This window comes from Microtus pennsylvanicus, chromosome X, assembly GCF_037038515.1.
Source record: "Microtus pennsylvanicus isolate mMicPen1 chromosome X, mMicPen1.hap1, whole genome shotgun sequence".
In the NCBI taxonomy this organism is placed as follows: domain Eukaryota; kingdom Metazoa; phylum Chordata; class Mammalia; order Rodentia; family Cricetidae; genus Microtus; species Microtus pennsylvanicus.
The window spans coordinates 4284728-4299348 of record NC_134601.1 but is presented as its reverse complement, the minus strand read 5'-3'; the positions used below and the strand labels follow the sequence as shown (position 1 = coordinate 4299348).

Genomic DNA, 14621 nt, shown 5'->3' with positions numbered 1-14621 from the left:
GAGAGAGGGAGGGAGGGAAGGAGGGAGGGGGAGAGAGAGAAGGAGAGAGGGAGAGAGAGGGAGAGAGGGAGAGAGAAAGGAGGGAGGGAGAGAGAAAGGAGGGAGGGAGAGGGAAAGAGAGGGAGAGAGGAGTGTGAGGAGTGTGTGTGTGTGTGTGTGTGTGTAGGTGCATATGAGCTTGGCTGTAGGTCCCCACAGATGTCAGAAGGAGCATGCTGGATCTCTTGGAGCTGGAGTTACAGTTGTCAGCCAGGTGCTGGGAATTGAACCTGGATCTACTGGAAGAACTGCAGTGCTCTTAACTGCTAAATCATCTCTCCAGACCCAAGAACATATTTTCATTAAGACTTATTTAATTTATGCATATGATTGATATATATGAACGATATCATACATTCACCTGAACATAAAAGTACTACGTAAGTGTCTGGTGCTTGAGGAGGCCACTAGAGGGCATCCAATCCCCTGGGACTTCAGTCACAGATGGTTATGAGCCACCATGATGTGGGTCCTTGGGACCAAACCCAGGTCTTCTACCAGAGTAGCAAATGTTCTTAACCATTTGGAACCCTCTTTCTAAGCCCACCCCCAGGAACTTGTGTGTCAGATTAAAATAAAGGGTGTGTGCCTGTATCTGCATAATCCATTAATGGCTATACTATCAAAAATCTATTATAATTCAATTTTCTACCTAGATCTAAAACAGACAAAAAGCTTCAAATCTCCCACAACTTGAACAGATATCTCATTTTATAAAGGAAGAATACTTTTATGGAGAAGCCTTAATTATGGTCTTCTGGGCTACCATGTCCAAAGTGTCTTGAAGTTGCCTTTCATTTTACATTTTAAGCATACTTGGTAAGCCTTGATCTAGCTATGCAGGCTAGGCTGGCTGGCTGGCCCGTGAGCCCCTCAGGGTCCCCCTGCATCCTCCTCCCCAGGAGCTGGGATTATAAGCATGTTCCACTGGAGGCTGAATTCAGGTCCCTGAGCTTGTAGAGCAAGCCCATTACTAAGTTATCCCACCTGCCCCAAAACTTGATGTGTTGAGGGACAGACTACCAAAAAGTTTAACTCAATTTAGAAAAAAAAAATAAAGAATTCAAGTCAGAATTCTTTCATTAACTGAGCCTCAGTTTCCTCATCTTTAAAATGAAGGGAAGGCTGACTTTCTGCTATTGAAATCCTACTCATCAAGCGGAAGAAGAAAAACCTGTGCGAGTCACGCTCCCCTTCTTTGCAGAGCAGACTGAAGCGGCCAGAGGCCAACCCCAACTCCCCGCCGCCTGCAATATGATCATGACTGGCTAGCTTTCCAGCAGTGACTCTGATAATCTTCAGAGTAGAAAACCTGAGAGCATGTTAAAGTTAGCAATTTTGCGATGGACTTGAGTCCACCATAAAAAAAAATGACTACATTTTTAAAAGATGCACAGAACGCTGTCACTAACTTCTAGATGATATAATTATGGGTGCTTTTTGTTTTCTTCTCACAGCCTTTCTGTGTTTCTATATTTTCGACAACAGAGAAGTACTAAAGGATTTACAGGAAAAGATTGTGCATCCTTACAAGTTTCCCCAGATCTCCCATCTAGCTGAAATTAGTGGGATGAGTCTGTAGAATGCAGGCTAGTGGCAGTTCACTAGTCTTGCGTGCACAAGGCCTGTTTCCATACCCCACACAGCAAAGATTAAAATAGAGCATGGTCATTGAGGTGTGGAGCAAAACCGGGCAGTATCACCATGCATGCCTGCACACAGTGGATGATTAGCACTTGGCTGATTGCTGTGCTCAGAATGAGGACATTATTATCATAATCACAATCTATGGCTGACAGTCCTACGTGGAAATCAAAACATGCATTTGATCTAAGTAACAGTTCTTTTTGTCCAGTGCCATGGCTCTGGAGAACCATGGTTAAAATTCTTTTCCAACTTCAAGTAAATGAAGTGAAACACCAGGACCCTTTTCGGCCCACACGCTTGTGCGTATATACGTACACACACGTGCACACACATTTTCTAGACAAAATATGATTGTTAATGAGCTTTAAAAATTTTTCTCCTCTTCTTCTGCTCTAAAACAAAAGACATCAAAAGTTAAGATAAATACTTAGCTGTCAAAACAAAATTCCCTCAGATGGAAAACACAAGAATAAATCTGATGTTACAAAAACAACTTCCATAGCAAGTGTCAATGTTCAAACTGTACAAAAAGAGAACCAGGTGCCATCATTAGTGAGGTCTCTAACGAAGGGAAAGCCAAGCTGCTGGATGGATGCCAATGTAGATAATGCCCAGGTTTGTGGCTATTAAAAAAAAAAGCACTGTCTTGAAAGTTCAGGTACACCAGAAAATAAAGTTCTCCAAAATAAACATTGCAGTCTCTTGGGATAGAGCTCTAAAACAAATTCCATGTTGAATTCAATTCTTATCAGCTGAAGAGAGAGCAGATACTCACCCCTTATTGTCAATCACAGAACACCACGATCCATTGGCAACCATCACTGTCTCTAAAATTACTTTTTACCCAACACTCATATACTCTCCTCTCTCTCTCTCTGCCAGGAGGTACCTCCACTCACCATAAGCCTTTACGACAGGGACAGTAGCTTAGCCACGGAACTTTAACTCAAATCCCCACTCTGCCATTTATCAGTTGTGCAGTCTGGAACTCTAATTTTGTTTTTTGTTTTGTTTTGTCTTTTTTTGAGACTGGGTTTCTCTGTGCAACAGCCCTAGCTGTCCTGGAACTTGCTCTTTAGATGAGGCTGACCTTGAACTCACAGAGATCCACCTGCCTCTGCCTCCCAAATGCTGGGATTAAAGGTGTGCACCACCACTGCCTGGCTCCAGTCTCAGATTCTTCATGAAATGCACACCTTCAAGACTCTGTAGAACGAAGAGGGGCAAACGAGATTATGAGTGTCAATACAACTAGCATAATTCCTAAAATGCATGAAAAAGAATTAATGCTAATTCCCTGGTCCCCTTTTCCTCTTCCCTTGCTACTTACTCCAAGCCTTTCCAAATTTATCATTCCTGGTTTTAATTAATCTCAAGCAAACTCAATGGTACTTAGAACATAGAGTAATTTTCAGTTTTCTCAATACCATGCTCTATTTTTATTATAAAGAATTTGCAAATGAGGTCTCTGTATACTGATGAACTTCTACAGCATTTAAAATTGTGTTCGCTAAGATTCTTGAATGATGCCCACCATAAGGGGAACCGTGAACGTCAAAAGATTTTCATCTCTACTTCCAAGGCAACTTATTTTACCTCTTTGAACCTAATTCCTCATTTACCAAAGAAGAGAAACATGTAATGTATGCAAGCACCTGGAACAGAGTGCCATAAACACAAGCTGCTATTCTAATTATTCAGTTTGATGGGCAGGAACTAGCCACTTTGAAGTCTAATCAAATGAGCTCAGCCGAGTCCTCTACAGGGTCACATGAACACACTGCTATTGTCCTTTCCTCTCCTGAAGTTATGTGTTCCTGTGTTTGTAGAGGAAATTACATCAACCTCGGCATTACTGAGGCTTCAGGATGGCCACATTTATGCTGGGGTTGCTGCCCTATGAGTTCTAGGATATTTAAGCAACACCCCTGGCCTCTAGTGACTAGATTCCAGGAAGTGCATCTGGGAAAAAACATCTTCTGGGCATTGTCCAGTGACCCCCGTGTGGCAAATTCCCTGGGGATGAAAACCACTAGTCCAGCACATTCCACAAGCAGAATGATTCTCCAGGATCTCAGATGGGACTCTGCAGAAGATCAAAGGTTTATCAAGGCACTACGGAATACTATTCACTCTTATGAGTCCCATCACCCATGGCCAACCGTAATTCAAAATTAACCACGGAAAAATGACTTGGTCTCAATTTGCCATTAGAAAATGTTTTAAATCACAGGAAGGGAGGCTGGCCATCCATCTCTCACTCCTCTACACCATATGGAAAGATAAGTTTATAGAGACACCTTTAATCCCAGCACTGAGAGGCAGAGGAAGGTGAATCTCTATGTACTCAAGACCATGCTGATGCTGGGCTACACAGTACGCTCCAGGACAGCCAGCTAAGAAAATAAGAAAGGTGACTTTAAATATCAGTAAATATGATACGCTCCCTTTAATTTATAGAAAATATCTTTACACATTGTATCTATGAATCAGCCTATCACACTGTACCTCATAAATACATGCAATTATATCGACTAATTAAAAAAGGGAAAGTTAGGCACGCTAGCACATGCCTTTATTCCCAGCAATCAGGGGGCGGAGGCAGGAGGATTGAGAGTTGAAGGTTGGCCTGAAGTACAGGAGACTTTGCCTCAAAAGGATGTTCACCTTCCTAGATATGGACGGAGGGGGAAGGACCTAGGACTTACCACAGGGCAGGGAACCCTGACTGCTCTTTGGACTGGAGAGGGAGGGGGAAAGGAGTGGGGGGAGGGAGAGAAGGGTGGGAGGAGGGGGAGAAGGGTGGGAGGAGGGGGAGGGAAATGGGAGGCTGGGAGGAGGTGGAAACTTGTTTTTTCTTTCTCATTTTCTCAATAAAAAAAAGATTTAAAAAATAATAATAATAAAAAATTTCAAAGAGAAAATCTTTAGCCTATAAGACACAGGCTCTCAGTATCCAAAGGTGGTTGGTTCCATAATCTATCTATAGATAGCAAAATCCACAGATGATCAAGTCTTTCATATAAAATTACACTGTATTTGCACATAATCTACATCATTTTCTCATATACTTTAAATCATCTCAAATTACTTAGGATATCCAAGACCATGAGAATGCTATGCAGTTTTCATACAACAAAGGAAAGTCTACAAATGTTTAATCAAGATGTCCATTTGTAAATATTTTCAACAATTGATTTATAGTACCCCAAATGAAAAATATGTCTCAATTCTCAAAGGCATTGGAAAGAAATGACTTCACTGTTTGCAGGACTAACGAATGTTTAATAGATTCACAACGACTATACGGATAGCCAAAGGACTCCAGACATGTCTTAATTAATCAGAACGGATTAACTATCTATACTTTTCTAGAATCACACCAGAAAGGCAGGAGATATTTCTTATATACTTGGTATCCGGGCACCAGGTACATGGGCCTCCATCAGAGGAGGAGACTCTATAAATGGCTGGTGGAGAAAGGAATGCTCATATATTCTGCTTAATTAGGCGCTGTGCTGGCAGAGAGGAAGGGGAGGGAGCGGGAAGGAGGGGAAGGGAGGGAAACTTTTTTACTGTGTACGACAGGAGCAGAAAGAAAAAAAAATATCTTAAGAAAAAATAACTACAATATACTCCCATGTATCCCAAATCCAAACAACTGTGTAGTTCAGTTAACAACAACAACAACAAAATGTGTAGACAAAAGTTAAGGACTAAAGTTCAAGCAAGCAGGAACATTTGTTCAACTCCTACAAGGTTATAAAAGCTAATGTTGCTGGGGGGGGGGGTGTGAAAAGAAGAGAACCAGGAGGAAGAGATTAGGAAAACAGGGCATAGCCTCAGGAGATTAGCTGCCATGCCTTCAACAAATTATTTGTTTTTAATGTCTAAACTTGGGCTAGGGATGGTGTTGCATGATAACGGAGCCTGCTCTGCATGTGTGAGGCCTGGATTCCATCCCCAGTGCTACAACAACTGAATGAATGAATGAATGAATGAATGAATATCCAAACTGAAGGCCTGATGCTGAATTTCTCACACAAAGGCTTAATTTACATGTTACTTTTCCAAGAGATAACTAGCCAAATCTTTAAGATTATTTAGAACAACTATTTCATCAGACTGCTAATTTCTGAAAGTTCTTCATATACCGCCCCCCATCTTACAACAGGTTCTCAAAAAGCCAAGTAAAAGATTCCCTTTGCTCCTTTTGTTTAGAGAGAAACGAAAGGCCCATTTTCCCACCAACATACTGCTCCTCTTAAGAATTTTTTCTTTTCACCACTTTCAGCATTCTTCTCCCTCAGAGGAAAAAAACACCAGATTTAAATTAGATTGTGAAAATGCGCTCTTTCTCACCCCCGCCTTGCTGCAGAACACACACACGAACACATCACATAAACATTTGAATGGTACACACAATAGCACAAGTAAATGTATGTTCGTTAATCACGTAGACCCATGCTCTATTTCCACTTCAACATCTCTAATTTTAACATTTGCAACAAAGTCAATATCTTATTCAAGTAATCCATTCATTTAATGTATATTAAATTATCTCCAAAGAACTCATGCAAGAGGAATTTCTACCAATTTGCATGTTATACTCTTCGTCTCATCCCCAAATCTAGACATGCTAGAAAAAATATTTCCCTTCTCCAAAAAAAAAGAATGAAATATTGGAATGGAAGCCTAGAATTTCAAAAGCCATGTGTGGTTACAGAATCTATATGGTACTATTAGAATGCGTACTTAACTGTGTGGTGCTTTGTACGAATCGTGGCCTAGTTAACAAATCTCCTGTTGCATGCAGACTCTATTTTGCCCTTAAAAATGTTCACTAGATGTTTTTAAAGACTGAAGGTAGACTAGATGGGAACCTCATGTAACCCAAATGGAAAAGCATTATCGTCCTGGCACACTGAAGATCCACAGCTTTTTAATGCACAATCTTCCTAAGCAAATATGGGCATTAATTTCCAAAGCTAAACTACCAACCCCAAGCCTTGATTTTTTTGAAGTATATGGAACAGGGAGCGGCCTGTTCCTGGGGATGGGTGAGGATGGGAACGCTATCCAATTCCACGTGACCCAGAATTTAAACTTGTCCTCTTCCTTAAATGTTCTCATTTCCAATGATCATTCCGTTTATATTAAAACAGCCTTAATCAAGATAACAAAAATATTCCCAGTATTTTATAAACTTGAAATACATTTGATAACATGGAGAATTACAAGCAATTACAAAATGATAGCTCCAATTAGGAAAACTGGATCTGTTCCAAATTCAAATCAAAGGAGGCTCAGCTAGTCCCAATGGCATAATTTAAATGAAGAGTATAGAGGATTTCCAGCAAAGACATTTGTCCCACTCTTGCCCTTCAGGAAATTCAAAAACCAAATCCAAAATCACATTCATATACTATCTTGCCTCCTCTTCCCAATGTGCCACCCTAGTTGTGGGGGTCGTTGTAATCAGAATAAGCCTGGGAAATTCTAAAGGCCCCAATACAGAAAATAATAGCGCATACGCCGAGTTTGCCTTGGCCTTTCTGATTCAAACCTCTACCTAGCGGTGGAAGGCTAAGCCATGGGAACTTCGGAAGCAGAAACCTTTTTCCCAGTGCCCAAGACAGCATGTAGTGGGAATTTCAAGCTTTTTGAATACAGAAAGGTCACACCCAGCAGTTTCCCTAACCCACCTTGTCAAGGCTCAACCAAGACTCAACCTAAGTGCTAGAACCTTCTTCTTGCGTCCATGCTAGAGCAGAAATCCAGTCCCCTCTCCCCACCCCCATCCCCCACATGACTGCCCTTCCCCATGGAGGGCAGAACCGCTCCACCAGCCCTCTCCCTCCCTCACCTTCTCCTTGCACTCCCCTCCTTCCACCCCCAGCATCCCCAAAAGGAAAACCACCATGCAGCTCCCTCAACATCTCCGTGGAAGGAACCAAGGCAGGTTCCACCTTCCTCTCCAGCCCAACAGGCTCCATCCTTAATGGATAACCAATGAAGCACCCCCATCATCATCGTCATCATCACCCCCCCTGCTACTCTCAACTGCTGCTAGCTAGCCTAAAAAAAAAAAACCAAAGGTGTCCCCACCTCGCCCCACCCCCACTGTCCGCCATCCTGGGTGAGAAAACCAAAAGCCCCCTCTTTTTTACCCTCACCCTCAATCCTTTCAGAGGAAAGACCCAGAGCCACCCCCACTGAATCCACAGCCCCCCCCCCCCACTCCAGGGAGCGAAGCTCTGGAGAGGAGGCCAAGGCACGCACCCTAAGGGACCTTAGAGCCCCAGGTTCCGCAGCCGCCAGCGTGGGCGAGGCCGCCGAAGCTGGAGGCCGCAGGTACCCAAACCCCGCAGGTCGGCGCAGCCCCGGAGTGGCGGCAGCGGAGCAGAGCTGTGGCTCCCCAGGGAGGCGCTCACACACACACACACACACACACACAACACACACGGAGGGAACGCGGGCTTACTGTCTGGGGATGCTCACCCACGCAGCTGTCTAAGCGGCACCGGTGGCCGCTACCAGCTCCGAGGCCGAAGCGTGGCGGCGACAGTGACGACTGCGGACTGAGCCCCCTCGGGCGGGCGGTGGATGTAGGGCGCGCGGGGAGGGGCGCACGAGAGTGGGAGGGAAAAAGGGAGGGAGGGAGCACGCGCGGGGGCGGGGGCGGGCGCGGCCCACTCGGGGCGGGGCGGGGCAGGGCCGAGCGCGCGTCCGCCTGGGCTCTGCCGGTAGCGCGGGGGCTGCGGTGCGGGGAGACCGCAGGCGCGCGCGCGCGGGAGCCGGTTGGGCAAGCGCGGGAAGGGGGCGCGGTTGCGTGGGCCCCGCCTCAGGAGAGGCCAGGATGCCTGCTAGGCGTGCGCGGGTGCGCGCGGGAGGTGGCCGCGAGCCCGCGGTGGCGCTGCTTCCCGGAGCACCCGCTAGCTTTGGAAGGGCACGCGGAGGGCGGGCTGGGGGGGCTCGCCCCCCCCCTTGCGGGCCGGCCTTCGCGGGCTGTCGGGGAGTCACGAGTCACTGCAGGCAGCCGCGGCCAGAGCCCAGGAGGTGGGAGCAACAAAGAGAGGCAGCCAAGGTGGCCTCTCGCCCCTCCAGGGCTGACCTGCACACCCCATTAGAGCCCGCGATTGCGGATCTCTTGGTTCTCATGATGCTAAGATACCCACCGACGATATCTCCCTGTACTAACATGCAGGACAGAACGAAAAGAGCCTTTATCCAGGGGTTTTTTCCATCGCTACGAAAGCACTTCGGACAGTGTGTGACTCGATCTTTCACTCCTTCAGTTCAGTGAGCCCTCACCATGTGCCAAGTACTGGGCCAGATGCTGTAGATAGAGTGCAGTTGTTCACGCATGCTGCCTTACTGGTAGAGCAAAAGAGAATATAAGTAAGCGAGAAAATAATCACACTTGGATAGACTGCAGGATAAGATGGGGCTGCAAATAGTGTAAAAAGGTGGTCTTTAATCTAAGCCTTGGATGGTATTAAAGCAGTACCATAAAAAGGAAAACTTTCCAGACAGGAGTAGAGGGAAAAAAAAAAGAATCCGACCATGCCCGTGAATGGACTTGATAGAAGAGGATTGAGAGGCCTGCAGGTGAACTAGAGAAAGCTGCTTTGAAATCTTCCCTTGTAAGGGGGAACAGAAAGGGAAAGAACCGGGGGGGGGGGGGGAATGAGTAGGGTCGAGGAAAACTTCCATTTTCTGTTGTGAATTTGGAAGGTGGGGGTAGCTAGAATAGGGACTAACCCTGGTGAGGCAGGAGGAAGGTCCATTAAAGGAGTTCAGAGTCTTGATACAAAATGAAGGCCAGATCGAAGGAGAGAATTGGTGCTTTATGCAGAAGCGGACGTGGCTGAGAGGTGGAGCAGCTGTGGGTTTAAGCCAAGCGAACAGCCTAAAGATTGCTGTTTTCTCCAAGCTTCACAAACCAGGTGGTGGCCTCTTTCACCAGAGGGCCAGTAGCTATTTTCAAAACACCCTTCCCTCCCTTGCTCCCCAGATCCTACCTTCTTTTTTTTCTTTTTTTTCCCCCTCATTCTGAGCCCTTAGAATCACTGAGGTTTGGTATTTCTGGATTAGCAAACTAAGTCTTGCTGCCCATTACTTAGCACAGAAACTGATCTGCCCCAGGCCATCATGGGAAAGTACTGAACAATTAGCTCCACTTCAAGCAGCTCTCCTGCATACCAGTCCCTAGGCTCGACCAAAAAGAAATGGCCAAGAGCGCTCACAATGGAAAGCTCTGGATGGCTCTGGACAGAGAGCCTGTTACTGGAGATTTTAGGATCAAAGCCGGGGCTCTGGCAGTTCTAACAAGATCTGCTCTACCACCTCTCTCTCTGCTTATTAAAGACACAAGAGTGAAAAGCAGAGAAAGGAAGGAGATTTACTCTCTGTAGCCACATTGAGAAGAGGAACAAATAAAGAGGTCTAGTGACCCTCAAGTCCATCTCACTTGAGGATTAAGACTGAATAGAGCGCAAGAGGCATGTGAAGCTAAGCAGTGCTGGCTAAGTTGTTTGTGATCTGGCCTATCTGTGACACAGCACTAGGCTCCAATATGTCTCGCAAGGCGGTCTGAGCACAAGTTGTCAAAACAGTGCAATCTCTTCTTGGAAAGCAGGTTCTCCTTCAACCTTTCCCTCCCCCCAGCGTGATTCCTGGGAAGACTGCGATTGTTTCTTTATTCTACTAGCCAAAAGGAGGGGCTCAAGTGTCTGTCTTTAGGATATATCTTTGACCAGGAAGTCTCTCTCTCTCTCCCTCTCCTTCCTTCCCTCCCTTTGTCCCTCCCTCCCTTCCATTCTTCCTTCCTTCCTTCCTTTATTTTTTGAGACAGGGTTTCTCTATATAGCAGCCCTGGCTGTCCTGGAACCAGCTTTGTAGAGACCGTGCTGGCCAAATTAGCAGAGATCTTACAGACCCCTTTCTTAGGGAACCTTCCAGTGCTCGATAGGTATTTATTATCCCTTTCCTTCCCTTTCATTCCTTTATCCTTCCTTCTATCCTGCCTTCCTTCAACCTTCACCACTTCTCTGCTCCACACTTTCCTTCCTGCTTCTTCCTTCCCAACTTTCCTCCCTTTTGTAGATATTCATCAAGCTCCCTGTAGGTCTAAGGCATCTGGCCCCACACCACCCCAGCTAAATCTACACCCAAAGCCAACCCTGCCTTCTTAACACTTCATTTCCTTGCATTGGAATTCCGCTTCTGGAGATGACAGAAACACATTGTTTCACTGAAAGCATCTAAAGAACTGTGCTCGTGTTGCTGAATAAGTAAGCTAGAAGGAAAGGGGTTGTTCACATGGAGTGTTTGTGTTAGAGCATTTTTGTAATGTTCCACTGTGAAGATAAAAAAATAATAGGCTGGATTCAGATAGCATAATCTCAGGCCTGAGTGTGCTTGGCTTTTCTTTTTTCTTTCTTATTTTTTTTTTTTTGAGTAATGTAATAGACATAAGGAAAGGGGTATTCAATTTCAGTAGCACTTAAAGCCCGTTGGAAGGAACTATGGAGCATTTACTACCCAAAGCAATCAGGTCCTTTGCCTTGTCTTCAAAAAGTACCGATAGAGAGAGGCCTAAGAAAACAGCTCAGGGGTAGAGTACCTGCCTGGCATGAGGCCTGCACTGGGAAGGAGCGGGGAGGGAGAGAGTGAGGGACAGAGGGAGAGAGAAGCAAGATGGGGAGAGAGAGAGGATTATAAGGACTGATAATTTTAGGTTCTCAGAAGTAACAGGAGTCTATAGTCACCATCTGATTAGTCTCATATTAGATACTATGATTCCTACCTCACAGAGGAGGAGAGAGTGGCTCAGGGTTTAAAAAAAAATGGAGGCTCTAGAGCCCACATCCAAATCTATAAATTGTAATTCCAAAGCAACAAAAGAAGAATGCTCATCACTTTTTACCAATCCTGATTGGTTATTCATTTCTGGTAAGCTGTTTTCTGAAAGTGTCATTCCTGAGCATCAAGTTCCCCTTCCACAAGAGAGCTTAAGATTTAAATCACTTGGTCTGTTTCAGGTTTATCAAGCCCCACGGCAATGATGGAGACCAACATGACCTCATCTACCTCTCCAGCCAACCGTACTCCCCCTCAGAGTCTATGCTGCATCAACCTGGAGACTCAAGGGACCGTGAAATGTAGTCTGTGTATTTCCTTCACCATATCTTTTATCACTGAAGTTTATTCTGCCTAGAACTGTTTCGGTGAATTCCTTACCATCTCTGCATTTCTGGAGTAGCTCAGCCTCTGAAGGTCTAGAGTTGAACTCTATGCCAATCCCCATTCCAACCTATTTCTCCTCCTATGTTTCTCTCCATTGTGGACATGTCACCCCCAGCATTCAAAATCAAAATTCCCGTTACTTTGGATTCCATATTCAATAAATTACAAAGTCTGGTAAATTCACCTTCTGAGATACTTAAACCTCTTCCAAAATGCCTTTAAGCATGTCAGACAGAACCCACTGATCCATGGCACTTGGATCATGCCATTTGCACAGGAGACAATAGTGACATACCAGGTAATTTCATGTGTCTATTCCCACCGCAAAATGATGGACAATATAACATGTCTTACCTGATTATATATCCCTCCAGTTTCTTGGAACCTGGAAATTCTTTTAAAGATATTTCTTGGAGGCAAAATAGAAAAAATAGCATAATAAACTCCCATGCATCAAACAGTTATCTACATATGATTCATTTTATTTTATTTAGACTCCCTCCACCCATTCTCCCCAAACCACACACTCTGGAAAACTTAGAATGAAATGCTAAGTATCACTCCATTAAAAAAAACTCCAGTGTACATTGCTAAAAGGCAAAGACTTCCTTTTTAGCAAAAGCACGATATCATCACACCTAAGAGGAATTAACTTTAAAAAAGTCCTTACCATCAACAAATAGCTAGATTTCAGAATTCCCAAATGTCTCACATGTTTTCATCAGTTATTTCTTCCAAACATGGCATGTGTAAAGGCCCATTTAATTACACATATTACTCTGTTTTTAGCTAATGTTTCATTGATGAATGAGTGGATAGGTGTGTGAACAAATAAATTCTCATTACCATCTCCCTTTTCTCCAACAGTCCAAATTTACCCATTTTACAAAGAACCCACAGAAACTCTTCCGTGCTGACCCAGTGCAAAACCATATCGCCCTTTTCCCACTGACGTTGTCATCAAGACCTCTTGCCCTTATTACCAAAATTTTCATTAAGATTATAAAGAAGTTTACGTTCCCTATAAAGTTCTATCTCCTAAAAAGTATGTAACATATTTTACTCGTCCGTGTATACATCTTGGCACCAAGTACAAGGCCTTGCTAATACTGGACAACCAAATAATTTATTTTTAAACTGAATAGAATTAATAATCAAAATTAACATCCATAGATTTAGGTGTCCTTCAAGTATAGTAGAAAAACTATTGCAGACATGGGCTCAAGTGTGAATATGACCTCCTGTTGGTTATGTGGTCCAGGGAAATTTATAAACTCATGTATCTTCAAACATTTTTGCTGGCTGCTTTATATAATGAATTCAAAAACTGTATATATCCTTCCCTATATATTATAAATTGATATATAGAAACCTTTCACTCTATTTTCAAACAGCAACAAACAAGAATTTATTTTTTGATCTATTATAAGTATTTTCATTCTATGGTAAAATTGCTACATCACTTTATTGTATCCATCCAGATGAATGTAAATACTACAGCCCATGCCCAGCAGTAGAGTTTCTAACTCACTAAAGAACTGAGGATAACTTTAAACTTCTGATCATTCTGCTTTCACTTCCCACGTGCTGAGAAAATAAGCATATGGCATCATACCTGGTTTATTGATATATTTCTCTGTAAAATAAACATAAATTAAAATTAACCTTTGTTTTAGCATAATGCTATATATATTTTTTTGTGTTACTGGAGATTTTAGGGTCAAAGCCTGGGATTTGTCATTCCCAATAAGCTAGGCTCAAACTTACCTTCCCATAAGCAAGTTCAAGAGACAAGTAATTAGTAAAAGTAGAAAAGTAAGAATGATTCAATGTAGCCACACATAAAGAGGCGCAGTGACCCCACATTTGTCTTTGGGGTACTACAATGAGATCATGGTTTAAACAGAAGACAAGAAATATACATAGCTGAGCAGTCCTTGCCAACATGTCGTCCTGGCCATTGTTGACTCCCCATTTCCTAGGCTCCAGTCTGTCCTTCAAGGTGGTCTCAGGCATTGTTAGAACCACGTGAAATTTCTTCCTCTGTCAGGCACGAGGCTCCAGCATTTCCCTCTTTCAACATGAGAATCCTGGGGCAAGTTGAATCTTTAGAGTCCTTTGTTCCAGTAGTCAGATAGTTTAGTGTATCCCTTTAAACTATCTTCCTCATTACCAATATGATTACAGATGGAGTATCTTTAGTTAAAAAAGAACTTTGTTTTTAGAAAATAGTTCAAATATGCTATTACAAAATTTTTGGCAATATACTCCTAGAGAATGACGTATTTTTTTTATCTAGTTCATATATTTGTGGATCCATTTCTTTATTATTAGGTAAGGCAAGCATCACATTTTTTTCTTTCCTAACTTTACCAAATGTAGATGCTAAGCTCTGTCCCAATAACTGAATGAAAGGATAGAGATTGTTCTTACAGCATTTTCTCACACAATCTCCTTTCTTTTTTGTTTTTTGTTGTTATTGTTTTTAGATTTTTTCTATATTTATTTTATATTTATTTTATTGGTGGTTTGCCTTCATGTATGTCTGGGTGAGGGTGTTAGATCCCTTGGAACTTGAGCTACAGACAGTTGTGAGCTGCCATGTGGGTTCTGGAAACTGAACCCAGGTCCTCTTTAAGAGCAGTCAGTGTTCTTAACCGCTGAGCTATCTCTCCAGCCTGCTT

General features: G+C 43.5%; 1 protein-coding gene across 6 annotated transcripts in view; it reads right to left on the bottom strand.

Moving 5' to 3' along the window:
- Fhl1 (four and a half LIM domains 1) overlaps positions 1-8336 on the bottom strand; it is a 62477-nt gene extending 54141 nt beyond the window's left edge. Inside the window, exon 1 of one of the 6 annotated variants that reach the window (XM_075956666.1) lies at positions 8188-8336. The gene's annotated coding sequence lies outside the window, so the exon portion shown is untranslated. Of the gene's footprint in view, positions 1-7968 lie in introns of all 6 variants that reach the window. The other 5 variants (XM_075956670.1, XM_075956667.1, XM_075956671.1 and 2 more) reach the window with 5 other exon arrangements.
- Positions 8337-14621: the final 6285 nt, after the last annotated feature.